The sequence below is a fragment of the Canis lupus genome, chromosome 31 (genome assembly GCF_011100685.1).
Source record: "Canis lupus familiaris isolate Mischka breed German Shepherd chromosome 31, alternate assembly UU_Cfam_GSD_1.0, whole genome shotgun sequence".
NCBI lineage: Eukaryota > Metazoa > Chordata > Mammalia > Carnivora > Canidae > Canis > Canis lupus.
In genome coordinates this window covers 5258377-5276844 of record NC_049252.1, presented here as the reverse complement: position 1 = coordinate 5276844, position 18468 = coordinate 5258377, and the positions used below count along the sequence as shown (strand labels likewise).

The following is an 18468-nucleotide window of genomic DNA, read 5'->3' as shown; positions in this document are numbered from 1 at the left end:
AACTTTAGTTGCACGTTTTTAAATTTAGTCTTCTATTTAAGGAAATTATTCTTTAAGTTACATTATTTTCATTGTAAAACCTCAAAGATTATGTCAGTTTTAAAGAAGGCCCAAAACTAAAAATACAATAAAATATTTATAAAATTATCAAACAACCACTTTACTCAGACCCCTAAAAGAATTAGAAATTATGAAAGCTAATATTAAAAACACACAAACTCAGGTAATATTTAGTTTTTATTTCACAGGATATTTCTCATCCTCCTTAAGAATGTTCCTGATATCTCATCCTCCTAGTGTGGGATTTATGATCATAAACACTTAGAATTTTGGTGCCCCAAACACAATATCATTGGTATGCTTTGAAGAAGTGAAAATATTGAAATGATAAGTGAATCTGAATATTAATATATTTGGAATTATGGAACTAAAATAATAACATTGTTTTTAAGCACCATCAACAATGCCAGTTTTCAGCACAATATAGTCCAGCCCTCCCAAAGGGTAATGGGATAGTTTATGGTAATGTTTAGTTTATCATAGAAAAAATGTACACAGGATTAAGATAACTGAATGTTTGATGTAGTAAAAATATAGCCTAGTGCATATATAAACTTACAAAATATATACAATATAAAAAGTGATCTCTTTACATAGAGTGACAGAAACTGACTATCCTGCAATATATTTATATTTGTGTATTATAATTCTATTTGTATGTTAATTCCTATAAACATAAATATTTTTTATTTAATAGAAATGTGTGTGTGCATGTGTCTCTGTGTGGATATTTAACCTTTAAGTCAATGTGAGGGTTTTTTTTTATGACTTTGAGAAATTTTTCTTTAATTTAAAAGGTGGACTTTTGACAATGTACTTATACATCTCACCCTACTTTTTCTTTTAATAGTTTGATAACAAAAGAATAATGGCTGCATCATTGTTGTCTTTATCTATGATATCTGAATGCTTTATCCAATTTAATTCTATTTTTTCATGGCATTATCTTAGGCATTAAAATTTAAAATCATAAACTAGCAATGAATCAATGAATTATGAAGAAGATGTGTATATTTGATGACTTACTATTCTATTAATAGGTTGGACTTGTAAAAATTGAATACTTTCTCATGAAACTAGAAATCATCATGTTGGTTTATGTGTTCTATAATAGATGTTGTTACCACTAGATTTTTTGCCCTTTTATTTATTATATTGGAGACACAAAAATATAAGCTAATAATTTATTCAATATTTCATTTAAACAATAAAACTCATGCAGTTGTTATAAAAGGTAGTTATTATACATTGCCCTTTAAGAGAAAATGCCTTCTGAAGTCACTATAATAAATATTCATTTTCCCTTGTAGATCATGCAAAGGAACAATTTTTAATGAAATTTATGCTTCAGTTTATATTATTTTAATATACTAACGAGACTTTAAAACATCTTACTCCATAGAAAGGATGATTGAGAGTAATATGAGTATGAATGATTTTGCGTAAGAAAAAGAAATAAATGTTTGCTGAGAAACATAATGTATGTGAATCTTTCTGCAAATAAGTACTCTATTAAATAGTATTTTGTGACTGCTTAATTGAAATATTAATATCAGTAAAATGCATTATATTTACATTGTACAAGCTAAGTTTGGCTTATATGATGAATGTATCACCATAATCAAAATAGTGAACTTATCTGTCAACTAGAAATTATGTGACACTGTTTGTAATCATTCTTATCCTCCTTTCTATTTCCCTTTCTATTTAAAAAAAGATTTTTTTCTTTTCCCCTTTCTAATGATTAATCTGTTCTCTGCAACTATAGATTAGTTGTTTTATTTTTATTTTTATTTTTTTTAGACATTTGTATAAATGAAATCAAACAAATGCGCTTTTTTTCTTTTTTTTAGGCCTGGCTTCTATACACAACATAATTCTATTGAGATTCACCCATGTTGTTGCATGTTTCAGTAGGTGATTCATTTACAACACGGAGTAGTACACCATTATATGGGCATACCAAAAATTATTTTTTCCATCTACCTATAGATAAATATTTGTGTTGTTTTCAGCTTTGGCCATTACAATGATGTGTCTATGGACATTTACATAGAAGACTTTGTGTGAACATACACATCCTCTTCCCTGGAGTAAGGACCTATAAGTATAATATATCTATTCTATGTTATTTTTCTAAAATATTTAATTTATTTTTTCATGAGAGACACAGAGAGAGAGAGAGAGAGAGAGAGAGAGGCAGAGACACAGGCAGAGGGAGAAGCAGGCCCCATGCAGGGAGCCTGACATGGGACTCGATCCAGGGACTCCAGGATCATTCCCGGGCCAAAGGCAGGTGCTAAACCACTGAGCCACTGAGGCGTCTCTCTATTATATATTAGATGTATATTTAACTTTTTAAGAAACTGCCAAACCATTTTCCAAATTTGTGACAGTGTACATTTTTATTAAGTACATGACAGTTCTAATTCTTCTATCCTTGCCAATTCTAGGTAACCTTGATTTTTATTTTATTATAAATTAATTATTAAGCAATCTCTATACCTAAAATGGGGCTCAACTCACAACACCAGTATCAAGAGCCACATGCTCCTCTGACTGAGCCAGCAATGCATCCTGATTTTTATTTTAGTCATTCTAATAAATGTGCCAACATATTGTGTCTACATTTTCATTTCCCTAATTACTAATGATGTTGAATATCTTTCCATGAGATTATATGCCATCCATAGATCTTCTTTGTAAAGGTCTATTCAAATATTTTGCCAAATTTTAAGAGTTTTATTTTCTAATGAGTAAGTTTGGATAAAATATATTCACTAAAAAGTTTTTTTTTTAAGATTTTATTTATTTATTCATGAGAGACACACAGAGAGCAGAGGGAGAAGCAGGCTCTCTGCAGAGAGCCCAATGTGGAACTCAATCCCAGGACCCCCGGATCACACCCTGAGCAGATGCTCAACCACTAAGCCACCCAGGGGTCCCTGAATGAAACATTTTAATCAGATAGATGTTTTGTAAATGTTTTCTCCTACGTTGCTGTTTGTTTTTAATTCTATTGATAGTGTCCTATGAAAAGCAGAACTTAAATTTTGATAAAGTTCACTTTTTTATGGAATGTTCTTTATTGTTGTGAGAAATACATACAACCTAAGGTTGCAACAATTTTCACTTATGTTATTTCTAGAAGTTTTATAGTTTTATTTTTAAGTTAGCATTCATTTTAGTTTTTGTAAATGATGGGAGTTCGTATTTTTTTCAATAAGAATAGCTAGTTTTTCTTGAAATACTATTTTTTTCTCCACCAAACTTTGCACTTCTGTCAAAAATTATCTAAAACTGGTAAAAACTGACTAAAGTCTGTGTATATATATATATATATTATATATAATATTCTATAAATATGCATAATATATATATGGTCTCCATGTCTATGTATGTGTTTATGCATATGTGTGTGTGTGTGTGTGTGTGTATTTGAGTATATATCTGGATTCTCTACTTTGTTCCATTGATGACTTTTTCCTCTCTATTTGCCAATATGACAAGATCTTGATCACTGCAGCTCTATAAGAAATATTGAAATTAGGTACTGCTAACCTCCCAAATTCATTCTTTAATTTAAAATAGATTTTCTTATGTTATTCTGAGGTCCTTGAACTTCCATATGAATTCTAGAATCAGCTTTAAAATTTCCACAAAGGCATTTATTTGTATTTTCATTGGGATATCTATTATTCTAGAGATTAATTTACAAAGAATTGAAATCCTAATAACTTTGAATACTCTAGCTCATAAACCAGGTACATCTCTCCTTTTACCTAGGACTTCTCTCAGCAATATTTTGTAGTGTTCATTGTATAGGTTTTAACCCTTTTAGTCTGATTTTCCCAGAAGTATATACTTAGATACAATTATAAATTAATTTTAATCAGTTTAGTAACTTACTGCTAGTAAGTATGCAGAAATATACTTGTTTATTTTATATTGATTTTATATATCACATTCCTGCTAAATTTGATTCTAGACCTTTTGTTGTGTACGCCATTGGATTTTCTATGTAGATGACCATATCATCCTTGAATAAGAACAGTTTGCTTATTATCTCAAATATGTATGCTTTCATTTTTTTTTCTTGCTTGATTGTACTAGGTATTACCTCCAATAATAGGTTGGATAAAAGTTATGAAAGCAGGCATGCCTACTTTATTATTATTGAATTTAGGCAGAAACCTTCAAATATTCATTCTTAAATAGGATGTTCTCTGTAAGTTTTTCACAGGTATCTTTTTTTTTCCACGTTAAAGAAGTTCCTTCCCTCTATTCCTATGAATGGATGGCTGTGAGGTTTTTGTTGTTGTTTTTCCTTTAAAGCTTTATATTTTAAGAACAGTTTTAGGTTCAGAGCAAAACTGAGAAGGTATACCCTGCATCACATATACATGACTTGCCCCATCATTGGTGTTCTACATCAGAGAGATTTATTTATTACACTTCACAAACATATATTGATGCACCCTAATCAACTAAAGTCCACAGTTTACATTAGGGTTTTATCTTGATATTGTACATTCTATGGGTTTGGACAAAGATATAATAACATGTATTCATCATTATAATATCCTACAGAGTATTTTTACTGCCTGAAAAATCCTCTGAGCTTCACTTATTCATTCTTTTGCAACCCAAACCATGGCAACTGCTGATCTTTTTACCGTCTCCATAGGTTTAGTTTTAGTTTTAGGTTTTTTGTTTGTGTGTGTGTGTGTGTTTTGTTGTTGTTTGTTTGTTTTTGTTTTTGTTTTTTTTGAGACAGAGAAAGGAGAGGGGAGGCATAGAGAGAGGAAAAGAGAGAATATTAAGCAGGCTCCATGCCCAGCCTGATGTGGGGCTTAATCTCACAACCCTGAGATCATGACCTGAGCTGAAATAAAAAGTCAGATGCTCAACTGACTGAGACACCCAAGCATACCCCCATCTCCATAGTTTTACCCTTCCCAGAGTGTCATAGCTGTAGTCATATCTTATATAACCTTTGTAGATTACTTTTTTTTTTAGTCAGTAATATGCATTTACTATTCCCTCATGTCTTTCATGGCTTGATAGCTCATTTATTTTAGCACTAAATGATAGTCTATTGCTTGGATATACCAAAGTTTATTTAACCATTCCCCAAAGAAAAGTATCTTGGTTGCTTCTAAGTTTTGGTATGAATAAAGCTGTTATGAACATCTTTGTGAAGGTTTTTGTGTGGACACATGCTTTCAACTTCTCTGGGCATATACCAAAAAAGTGCATAGCTGAATTGTATCATATGAATCTGCTTAGTTTTGTAATAAAGTGCCAAACTATCTTCCCAAGTGGCTGTACATCTTGCATACCCACCAGCAATGGAATGAGAATTCTTGTTTCTCCACCAGCATTTGGTGTTATAGTTTGGGATTTTGATCATTCTAGCAGGTATGTAGAGATATTTCAGCATTGTTTTAATTTGCATTTCTCTAATAACATGATATGTAGAGCATCTTTTCATATGCTGCTCATCTGCCATTTGTAGATTTGTAGACATTCTTTGGTGAGACTCTAGTCAGGTCTTTTGACCATTTTTAATCTGGTTGTTTGTTTACTTATTATTACATTTTAAGAGTTATTGTTATCTTTTGAAAAAATAGTCCCATATCAGATGTGTCTTTTGGAAATATTATCTCTCAGTCTGTGGCTTGCCTTCTCATTCCTTTGACATAGGCTTTCCAGAGCTACATTTTTAATTTTAATAAAGTCCAGCTTATCAGTTATGTCTTTTATTGACTATAGCTTTGGTATTCTGTACAAAAAGACATCATTGTTTTGCTTCATTGCATTTTCTTTGTCCTGTATCAATGATCAGGTGGCTATATTCATGGGGTCTATTTCTGGTCTTCTATATGTTCCATTAATCTATTTGCCTAAAATTTTGTGAATATTATACTGTCTTGATAACTGTAGTCTTAAAGTTTACAGTAAGTCTTAAAGTTGAGTAGTGTCAGTCTTCCAAATTATTCATTTCCTTCATCTGTCTTGGCTATTCTGATTCATTTCTCTCTCCACATAAAACAACAATCCGTTTATTAATATCAATAACATAGCTTGATGAGATTTTAATTGGTATTACATTAAACCTATAGATCCAGTTGGAAGGAGCTAACATTTTTGACAATACTGGGCCATCCTATCTATAGACATGGAGTATCTAATTTTTTATTTCAATTATCAGAGTTTATAGAATTTTCCTTATATTGATCTTGTACATTTTTTGCTAGGTTTATAACTAAGTATTTAATTTTGAGGGGTAATAATATATATGGTTTTGTGATTTTGATTTCAAATTCAACTTGTTCATTATTGTTAAAGGAAATTGATTTTTGTATTCATTTTGTATCGAGCAAATTTGCTATAATTGCTTATTAGTTTCAGGAGTTTTTCTGTCAGTTCTTTTGCATTTACTACAGAGACAATCATGTCATCTGCAACCTAAGAGTTTAACTTCTTCTTTCCAAACTATATACCTATTATTTCCTTTTCTTATATTATTGAATTAGCTAGTATTCCAGTACAATGTTGAAAAAGTATTGAGAGAGAACATTTTTGCTTTGTTCCTTATTTTATTTAGAAAGCTTCTAGTTTCTCATCATTAAGTATGATCTTAACTATAGGTAAATATGTATATTATATTTATGATTATATTTATATTATTATATGTAATATCAAGTTGAAGAACTTCTCCATTCCCAGTTTACTGTGAGTTTTAATTATGACTGTGTGTTAGATTGTGTCAAATGCTTTTTCTGCATTACTAATATAGCCATGTGTTTTATAATTTTTGTTTTGGTTATTTTGTTTTATAGTCTTGTTTTGTTTTTTAAGCCTGCTGATATGCTAACGCGCATGCCTGTGATAAATCCCACTTTGTCATTAGGTATCTGTTGTTGTTGTTGATTTGTTAATATTTCATTAAGGATTTTCATACCTGTGTTCATGAGAGATATTAGACTGCAGTTTTCTTTTCTTGTATTGTCCTTTCTGGTTTTTCTTTTTAGGGTTATTCTGGCCTTATCAAGTGTTTTGGGAAGTATTTCCTCTGTTTGTTTATTCTTTAAGAGATCATAAAGGATTGGGATAATTTTTCCTTAAATGTTTGGTAGCATTCCTCAGTGCCCTTGTTTGAAACTGTTAATTTCTTTTAGAAGGTTATTAATTATTGACACGATTTTTAAATCAAATCCTATTCAGATTCTCTATTTATTCTTGCGTGAATTTTGGCAGATCGTGTCTTTTAGGGAATTGGCTCATTTCAACTAAGTTATCAAATATGTGGGCTTAAAGTTATTCATAGTATTTCTTTATTGTCCTTTTTATGTCCATGTGCTCTGCAATGATGACCTTTCTTTCATTTTCTGATACTAGTAATTTATATCATCTCTTTTTTAAGAAGTCAGCCTAGTTAGAGGCTTATTACTCTTGCTTAGCTTTTCAAAATCTACCTAAACTTTTTTTTTTTTTTTTTTTTTTTTTTTTTTGAGAGAGCACAAGTGAGGAGGGAAGGGCAGAAAGAGAGGGAGAGAGAGAATCTTAAGCAGGTTCCATGCCCAGCATGGAGCCCAAAGTGACACTTAATCTCATGACCCTGAAATTGTGACCTGAACCAAAATCAAGAATTGGTCACTTAACTGACTGAGCCATGCAGATGACCCAAAAATCTGCTTAACTTTTTGAAAATATGGAATAGATATATAAGAGCTCTTTTAATGTTGTTAGTTATATTTAATATGATATCTAGATTAACTTAATTGGTTTATTCTTCTCTCCATTATGCAGTTACATTTTCCTGCTTCTTTGTATTTTGGATATTTTATTGCATGCCTAATGTGATGGTTAATTTTTATGTGTCAAACTGGCTAGGACACAGTATCCAGATATATGGTCATACATTATTCTGAATATATTTGCAAGGATGTTTTTTTGGATGACATTAACATTTCAGTTGGCAAACTTTGAGTAAAGTAAATTACCCTGTTAGAATGTAGGTGAATCCTTGAATAAGTTGAAGGTCTTAATAAAGAAGCAATGACCTCATCAAACTTTTTGAGTAGTTTTCTCAGTCTCCTGTGAATTAGGAAGCCTTCTCTTGTGAGTGTCAAGTACTATTCTCTTTAATCCTTTTGGATGGTTCTTTCCATGTGCCTTAGTCACTCTGGGCTGCTATAACAAAGTATCATAGAATTGGGAGGCTTATTAAACAACATTAATTTATTTCTCAGTTCTGGAGATGAGAAGTCTGAAATAAGAGTTCCGGTACAGCCAAATTCTGGCCAGAGTTCTCTTTCAGTTTACAGACTTCCAACTTCTTGTATATTCAAATGGAAGAAAGAGAGAGCTAGGTCTTTGGTCTCTTCTTACCAGGACAGTAATTCCATTCATGAGGGCTTCATCCTCATGACTTAAATGCCTCTGAAGGCTCACCTCCAAGTATCATCATATTGAGGATTAAATTTTAACATACAAATTATGAACTGAGGGAAGAAACATTCAGGTCAAAATATTCTGTCCTTGGCCCCCAAAAACTCATGTCCTTTTCACATGAAAAATAATTTCATCCCAGCATCCCTAAATGTTTTAATTTGTTCCAGCAATAACTCCTAAGTCTCACCTAAATATATCTAAATTAGATATGAATATGGTTCAAATTATAAATCACCCTGAGTCAGAATTCTTCCCCTGTTGTCAACTTGTAAAACCAAACAAGTTATGAGCTCCCCAAATATAATTGTGGGACAGGAATATAATAGACATTCCCATTGAAAAAAAGAGAAATAGGAAAGAAGATGAGAAGGCTTATGGGTCCCAAATAAATCTACAACCTAGCAAAGCCTGAGATCTTAAGGCTTGAGAATCATTCTTTTTGATTTCTTGACCTGTGGTTCAAGTCCACTGGGTCTGTGTTCCTGCTGTCATAGGGAAGTTGGAGAGTTTCCTCCCCCAAGAGCTCTGCTGGGCAGAGTTCAAGCCCCTATGGCTTTGGGCAGAGGTTGGCTGAACTGTTGAAAATGAGGTAGTGGGCCATCACTTCTGAAACTGAGGAAGCAGCCCTGATCATTTCTGAATCACCTTTGGGGTCATTATTTCCTTATATTGAAGAATAGAGCATGTTCATAGCCAAATAGCTCAATAATCCTATCCTGTAAACCCATGAGTCTGGCAACCTTCCTTTATTCCTTCTGATCTTCTCCTTCACTTCAAACTGTTAGTTTTCTTGATTGGACTAGCTGATTAAGTCCACAATTTCACACTCATACTAATCTCCTCATCAAATGGTTGTTTGGCCACACCCTTAGCATTTCTCTTCTGAACATGCTTTCTCATTTTTTGCAATACGCGTAGACTGAGGAGTTTCCAAATCTTTCCATTCTACTTTCTTTTTGCTGAATATTTTATCATCCAGTAATTCATCTCTTCTTACATTTACTATAAGCAGTCAGGAGAACCAAAATGCTCCTTTAGTAATTTTATCCTTCCCTAAATATCTCATTTCATTGCTTGAAACATTTACATTCCACAAGAAATTGGAACAGATAAACAACTCAGCTGCTTTTGTTGCCACTTTACAACAAAAATCACCTTTGTCCAATAAGTTCTTCCTTTCTGCCTGAGAGCTCATCAGAATGCAGTTTATTATCATACTTCTACCAACATTCTATACATAATTACTGATATATTATCTAAGAAGACAAAAGTTTTATCTTATCTTTTTTAATTTTAATTTTTAATTTTTATTACTATTTTTTTAGTTTTCTCTTTTTAAGACCTCACCACATTGCCTTTAAAAAAGATCCTGCATAAAAATCTTTGCTGTTTATAGCATGTCCTTCAATAGTCTTTCAACCTCTACTCATTACCAGTTCCAAAGTCACTTCCACATTTTTAGGTATTTGTTACATGAGCACCTCATTTCTCAGCATCAATTTCTGTCTTAATTTGGACTGCTATAACATATTACCATTGACTGGGTGGGTTAAACAACAAACATTTATTTTCATTGTTCTAGGGGCTGGAAATCCAAGATTAGTGTGCCATCAGGGTAGGGTTTGGTGAGACTGTTTTCTAGTTTGTGGGCTGTAAACTTCTTGTATCCTCCCATGGAGGAAAGTTAGTGAGCTAGTTCTCTGTCCCATTGTTTTGAGAGCAATAATCCCATTCATTAAGGCTCTACCCTTATGACCTTCTTACCTCCCAAAGGTCCACCTCCAAATATATTCACAATGAAGAATAATTTTCAACATATTAATATTCAAGAAACACATATCCAGTTTATAATACAATGTTTTTAGGTGGTTTCATTAAATGCAGTGTACCGATTAATATTAGGCTAAATATCTGATTTCTCTGTGTAGCTTTATAATAATTTGTACTAATATCCTGCAAGTCCACCTTCTTTGGTTTGCTGAATTTTTAACTTTATCTTTTCAAATATTATGAGCCCTGGGTTCTGCTTAGCTTCCTTCTCTTGGCACCATTTTTAAAACTCTCCTGTTGCAGAAATTAATACTAAGTTCATCTCGTCGGTTCAGGGTTCCGTGTCTTTTATTGCTTGATGTCCATTGTCTTGAAAACCATTATGTCATATATTTTGTTGGTTTTATTGTATATAGTTTTGTTTACTTAAAGCATAAGTGAAAACTGACCCTTGTTGTTCCATCTTCCCTGAAAGGTCTGGTTAGTAATTTTTTTCTTTTAATTCAAAAAATTAAATGATAAGGAAAGAATGGTAAGGAAACATTATTTGCCACAGCCATATATCATCTTATGAACTAGTAGATCTAGCACCATACCTGTAAGATGTGAAATAGTTTGGCTACCACTAAAATTAAGAAAGGCAAAAGAACTAACTTGAACTAACTTGAAGAGTCAAGACTATTATAAGACTAAATCTCTAAACTTTAAAGATAATGTAGTATGTCAAAGGGTGAAACTCCAAACAGTGTGAAGCAGTGGCTTTAACCATCTAAGCAGCATGATATTCTGAAGATTGTCTTGTCATGCTGGAAGGTCAGGTTCAGAAGGCTCACTAGAGAAGTTTCTCCCCACAGAGAAGGAAAGAAAGAGTGGCAGAAGTTTTCTGCACACCATGAAGGTGACTTTGTTCTCAGTGTGAGAGCAAGGTGGTCACAGCTCTATAGACTGAACTTGTTGTAAGCCTATCTATAATGCCTGTGCAGGAAGCAGAGAGGTGAGTTTAGCTCTAGCCTTTTTTCTTCCCCTCATGACCTGGTAGCATGAGTCTAGTGCTGACCAAAAGAAAAGAAAGAAGGGCAAGAGACACCAAAGACCTTCCCAAAATTGGTATATAATTTTCTCATAAGGAAAATAAAACCACGAAACAACTCTACCAGTGGCATAAAATGGGAGAGGAAAGGAAATGAAATAGAATGCAAGCACAAAAGAGTTTTGAGAAAGGGCCATATTTTTAAGAGTTTATCATGTTGGAGCCAATTTCTCTGGGTTATTGCCTCTAAAACATGTTAAAGTCCAGGTCTATGATGTTTTTTGTCAGTTTTATAGTTCAGGCATTGTAAATATAATATATTGTCAAGTACTATTAGTACTACACCAATCAATATTTGTGCAACCCATGTATTTGCTGAATAACATTTGCTGGCTTTTTTTTTTTTTTTTTCCTTTTCCTTTAGGACTTGGGCATTAATCAATCTTTAAAATGGGTTTTGATAATTATCTTTCCCTTTATGCTACAGATTATATGTAAATATATGGATATTATACATACACACATCTAAGTGTGTTGGATGTATTGAAATCCATTTGAAATATATTGACATCTTTCATTTTTTTTATGTTCCATTCATTAACTACTTTACTTCAAATTGGTGACGTTTTATTGCTTAAAAACTTTTGATAGAAAAAAAAAACTTTTGATAGTAACCTTGCTTCCTTTCTTCCTTTCCTTAAGCTTGTCTTACATATTTTAACATTTGATCTGTTAAACTTCTCTGCTGTTAAAGATCACAAAAGAGCTTCCAGTGGGTACTGTGACACTTAGATGTTAGCCATCTTGGAATCCTATTGGAAGCGGTTTGGGGATCATTCTGTGAAACTTTTCAGCACTGCTTACTAGGTATCTTGAATTTATCTAGTCTTCCATTGTTTTCCTGTTATTACATTTTTTTTTCTTCTAGTTATCTGGTAATTATACTCATAAGTTTTCTACTTGAAAGTGATTTTTTTGGAACATTTTAACCAGTGACTTTTGTCTAGTCACTTAAATTATATACCAGTATGCCATAGACACATGATCCAAAATTTGTATAATTTTTCTGAAAAGCCTATGGGATGAATCTTGAGAATTCATATTCTGATCCATAATGTGTTTCTTTTGGCTTATGTTTGAAATGATTTTAATTATGTTTATGCACATAATAGTTATCAGGTCAGGTGAGGTTTTTTCCTCCTTAATGTATAATAACAATGATAATAATAACCATAGTAATAATATAAGGATACTGTTATGATTTTGTCAATTTAACATTTGTTAAGTAGAGCACCGAGTATTGGATATTGGGCCATAAGTTCAACAATAGACCATATGATAATTGAAAGAGAAATTTGTCACAGTTCATAGGAAGTAAATGGCATACCCTGAAGGACCACATGAGAAGGTAAGATTGCAGAGACAAGACTTGGGGCACATGCCTTTCTTAATGCCTATGGAGAGAGTGCACTGGGGTTCCCAGGCTAGAGTGGTTAATTCAAACCAAAAGTGTGAAATGTTGGTAAGTCCCCATGGGATCTTATGTAAGAGGTACATAAGGCATACAGTCACTGGGAGACAAGGAAGACAGTTGATCACAAGAACTATCGAGGAGTCACATCAGGAACTTAACATTTTCTTACAGCTCTGTGGCTGCTGTCTAGGGCATGTGCAAGAGAAAGGAGAGATTGAAGGCTTTGCCATTACTTGGCTTCTTATTTCAGCTGTGTTCTCTCACAGGTTCTTTGGCATTTCTGCGGTACTACATAATTGTGCTCAAAGTACCTAATAAAAACAGCATAAAATCATGAGGGAATGGAATTTTTATGTAAATATATGACCTAATACAAGATTCTCTCTCTCTTCCTCCAGTTGATGGACTTTCCTCCAGATCAAAATAGTGTGGAAAAGCTTAAGTTTTCCCTCAGATTATCTAGTTGATTTATGTTATCAACCCAAGATAAATGCCAGTGGCACTCAAAACAGCATGAAAGCCTTTAAAGTGAGCCAAGGGCATTGCTATGTTCTACCAGTTTGGATCAATATTAAAATTAACTTTTCTCCAGTTAATATGTTTTCACAATTGGCTAGAAAAGCCTATCTTTTTGTTTTGTTTTGTTTTACTAGTTTAGTCCTTGTTAGTGCGAGTCTTGATGAATTCATTTTGATTCTTTAAAAAATGTAAAATAATTACTTAGCAAATAGGAGATTGAATTTGGACCTTTTGAACTTAAAATTTATCTATAATGTGAAAAATATGTTTCCATAATATGGCTCCTTTCATATACCATAATAACTTAAACCATTGGAAAGTACCGTTATTTGAACATTTTTAATAAAAATCAAAATGATAATTTCATGTTCAACTAAATATAATCAAAGATAATTATTCTACAAAGGGTTCATGATATACAGGCTATTTCAAAAGGAACACCAGGTCATGAAAAATTTCAGAAGGGATATTACTTTCAGAATCATGGAAAACAAACCTAATTTTATTCTAGTTGCATTTGATGAAATAATATTCTGGTATATCAGACATAATATAGAATATTTGGTTTTGTTACCTTGCGTATAAATTGACATTATTTAAATATGTGTTCATATATATGAATATACATATGTGTGTGTTCATATATATATTCATATATATATATGTTCATATATGTGTGTGTGTGTGTGTGTGTGTGTGTGTATTTAAACACCTTTTCCTGGAAAGATCTTGACACTCAATGGCATAACATCTCCAAAGTTTGAGACTGTCAAACAGTCACATTGGCACTGTCAGGCAAAAGGCTAATGAGTCTGAGATGGTCCTAAAATAAGGACTAAAACTTTTGGGAGGCTTGGCAGATAGCATTAAATAAATGGGAAATATTCAGCTCTAGAGCAGTTGATTAGGAAAGAGGGAAAATTTTACTTGCAAATAGGACATAGTTGGCAGGTTAACCTGCACAGGTCTCAGTGCTATTGAAATCTCATAATGGTGCTTTGTAAATGCTTGCTCTTAAGCTTTGACATTTTATAATTAAGTTATTGGTATATAGTTTCTTTGTTGGGTGATGGGCTGTTTAAGGAGAAAAACCTTTAAAAACTACAAAAATGCTTTTAGTTCATAAGTATACACAGTTATCGTTAGCCTAAAATGAAACCAGCAAATAACCTTTTGATTTTCTCTTTTCCAGTCTGTACCGTATCTATGAAATTATAGTTGCCTTTTTCCTTCTTTCTTTTTCCCATTTCCTTTTTCTTTTCTCTCTCTCTTTTTTTTTTAACAGTCTAGGAAATGGTAGTTTGAAAAAAATGATTACCATCAGAAATCCCTATTCAATTTTGGCTAAATATCAGAGCTTGAATGGAATTGCAGTAGGTTGCACTAAACCATTTTTGTTATGACCTTGTATTGTGAAATTTTGACTCAGACAAAATTCTGTTTATATTTGTTGAAAGAAACTAAATGTATCTGGATTATTGGAAGAAAAGTTCTTATCCTCATATCTTATATAGACCTGACTAAAGTTTGAGAAAATATAGTGAGTATTATTTTCTTATATGTAATATGAAAGTTACAATTTCTTGCCTATAAGAAAAATTATATAATAATCAAGAAAAAAATCTTGATTTTAAAAATTCAAAATTTCTTATATAATTAAGTTGGGATATGACATTATTTTAGGATTTCTTTTGATATGAGTAAAGTAACTCGGAAATAACTTGTGTCAGTTCCACACCTGTAATTATGTGGAATTATGTTAATTAGACTAACTAAAAAGTGTTGAACATTAATGATTAATGATAAGAAAGGATGGATCATAAAATTCTAATAGAATTCAAAACTGATCTAGAGTGAATATTTTGAAAGGAGTTATGCCAATAAATGGAACACTTAAATGCTAATAAAAACAGCAATAAGAATAAATTAATGATCAGAGTTTAGATTTCTATTGAAAAATTCAAGCCATTGATATGTCTATCAGAGAAGATGAACTAATAAAAATATACTACAGTATATTGTCCTTCAGTGATTAACTTTACAGTTTTCAAGATATATACATCCATTGTCTCATTTGTTTCTTATGTAAACTCTGTGGCAATGCTAACTGGAAACTGACCTCAAAGATGAAATAGCAAACCCCATTATGTAGAGTGATGAAATTGAAATTATGAGTCAGATGTTCTTCTACATTAGTAACAGAGGCTCAACTAACATAAAAGATAGCAATATGATCTATGTAATAATGATATAAACAAAATTATAGTCTAGATACAATTATAAGATCTAATCCAGAATTTGACCCTCTCCATTTTCAATGATTAAATTCATATTGTCTCTCTGGAAAACAATAGAGTTAATTCTCTAAATTTTAGGTTTTGACTTCTTCTCTGGGACCCTCAGTGTCTTCTGAATAGCCACTCACTTTGTAATTCCTCCTCCCAGTCGTGTCACTTGCCTAACTGCCACCTGTTGATATATATATATGATTTATTTATATTTATATTTTTGAAATGTCTATATCTAGGATATTTATATTTCTGTATAGGTATGTATATCTATATCTAGGATATGTCACACAAATATGTAAGTAGGATGAAGAGAATTAAGGTTTTTATTGGACAGAAGATTACTTAAAAATTGAAGCACAGTTTTACTGCTCTTAAAAACTTAGAATAATTTTCTAAGGGCAGGGGTGACTAAAGCTTTGCTTCTTTATCTAGATGAAAGAATTTATAATTTTTTTCCTGTATCTCAATCTGTTACCATTTATTAAGAAGTGAAAGGTAAGAATTTCTTGTATTATTTTTATGTCCAAACAAGAGAACTAAATGATTAAAAACATTTAGTAATATGTAACGTGAATCATTTGATGGAATTGCTCAGGTATGAAATGTACATATTCTTAAGCAAAAAGGAAAACAATACATCAAATTTATATCTTGTTGTTTGTTACTCAGATGGCAAGTTCTTTTATCATCTGTTATCTATAATTTCTGAAGCTATAAATATAAAATTATCTTCTTTCTTAATTTTATTTTTTCTTTCTTAATTTTAGAGCCTGAATAAGACTCTTCAACTTGCTCATTTTTATTAAAAATACCAAAATTATTTAATAATCTTATGTGAAGTAATATATAAAATTAGAGGGGATCCCTGGGTGGCTCAGTGGTTTAGCGCCTGCTTTTGGCCCAGAGCGTGATCCTGAAGTCCCGGAACTTGCTTCTCCTTCTCTCTCTCCCTCTTTCTCTGGCTGTGTCTCTGCCCCTCTCTCTCTCTGTGTCTCTCATGAATAAATAAATAAAACCTTTAAATATATATACATATATATATGTATATATATATATATGAAATTGGAAAGTCCTTGAACATCTTATTCGTAACCATACATTTATATGTAACGTGACAATGGAAAAGGTACAGATTTTCCTTTTGTAATTATCAATGCTAAGATTGTCATTCCTAGAATCTTATTTAACTATGTAAATTAAATGTTTTTCTTCGTGTAAAATTATATTAGATTTATATGTAAATCTATACATACTTTTTCTAGATATTTTTGAAAATACATAAAATTACATATACTATAATTATTAATTTCTTATTAAAATAAGAAAAAATAGATATTAGAAAATCTACCAAATACAGATTAATCAGCTAATTGACATTGATTCTTCCTCAACTATATAGAAGTCGTTAGGGCAGCCCCGGTGGCGCAGCGGTTTGGCGCCGCCTGCAGCCCAGGGCGTGATCCTGGAGACCTTGGATCGAGTCCCACGTCAGGCTCCCTGCATGGAGCCTGCTTCTCCCTCTGCCTGTGTCTCTGCCTCTCTCTCTCTCTCTCTCTGCATCTCTATGAATAAATAAATAAAATTAAAAAAAAATCTTATATAGAAGTCGTTGTAAATGCTACATTTATTAGTTAATGTATAAAATTAGAGAAAGCCTGATTACTTTTCTTACAAAGCTAACAAACCAGTTTTGTTTTATCTGGCAGGACCTAAAAATACATGGAAAGATGATTACAAACAAATGCTTCATGAATAATAATTCAGTGGCAAAGAAACAAAGCAAAAAACCCACAACTACAGGGGGGTTCATAGACTCGACTCCCAATCAGTACAGGAATGAAGAATATTATAATTAATAATGATGAACTTTCTGGAAGCCTTGAGCTTGGAGTCAATTTTGAAGGAAGGGCTGGCCAATTGGTCATCCAACTTTGCTCTATAGTTTATTATGAGTAAAAGTCTGACGCACTAATGAAAAAATGGTTGAAGGCAAAAGACATGAAGAGAAATCTCACAGAGGAAGACATAGACATGGCCAACATGCACATGAGAAAATGCTCTGCATCACCTGCCATCAGGGAGATACAAATCAAACCCACGATGACATACTACCTCACACCAGTGAGCATGGGGAAAATTCACAAGGCAGGAAACCACAATGTTGGAGAGGATGCAGAGAAAAGGGAACCCTCTTACACTGTTGGTGGGAATGTGAACTGGGGCAGCCACTCTGGAAAACTGTGTGGAGGTTCCTCAAAGAGTTAAAAATAGACCTGCCCTACGACCCAGCAATTGCACTGTTGGGGATTTACCCCAAAGATACAGATGTATGAAACGCCGGGACACCTGCACCCCAATGTTTCTAGCAGCAATGTCCCCAATAGCCAAACTGTGGAAGGAGCCTCAGTGTCCATCGAAAGATGAGTGGATAAAGAAGATGTGGTTTATGTATACAATGGAATATTACTCAGCCATTAGAAATGACAAAGAACCACCATTTGCTTCAACGTGGATGGAACTGGAGGGTATTATGCTGAGTGAAGTAAGTCAATCGGAGAAGGACAAACATTATATGTTCTCATTCATTTGGGGAATATAAATAATAGTGAAAGGGAATAGAAGGGAAGAGAGAAGAAATGTGTGGGAAATATCAGAAAGGGAGACAGAACATAAAGACTCCTAACTCTGGGAAATGAAGTAAGGGTGGTGGAAGGGGAGGAGGGCAGGGGGTGGGGGTGAATGGGTGACGGGCACTGAGGGGGGCACTTAACGGGATGAGCACTGGGTGTTATTCTGTATGTTGGTAAATTGAACACCAATAAAAAATAAATTTATTAAAAAAAGAAAAGAAAAAATGGTTGAAG

At 32.7% G+C, this 18468-nt stretch overlaps 1 long non-coding RNA gene across 4 annotated transcripts in view; it reads left to right on the top strand.

Moving 5' to 3' along the window:
• The window catches only part of LOC102152860, a 185368-nt gene extending 167666 nt beyond the window's left edge, over positions 1–17702 (top strand). For all 4 annotated transcript variants that reach the window (XR_005382073.1, XR_005382070.1, XR_005382076.1 and 1 more), the window contains one exon: positions 17311–17702. This is a non-coding gene — a long non-coding RNA (uncharacterized LOC102152860). The remainder of the gene's footprint in view (positions 1–17310) is intronic.
• The last annotated feature ends 766 nt before the right edge of the window (positions 17703–18468 follow it).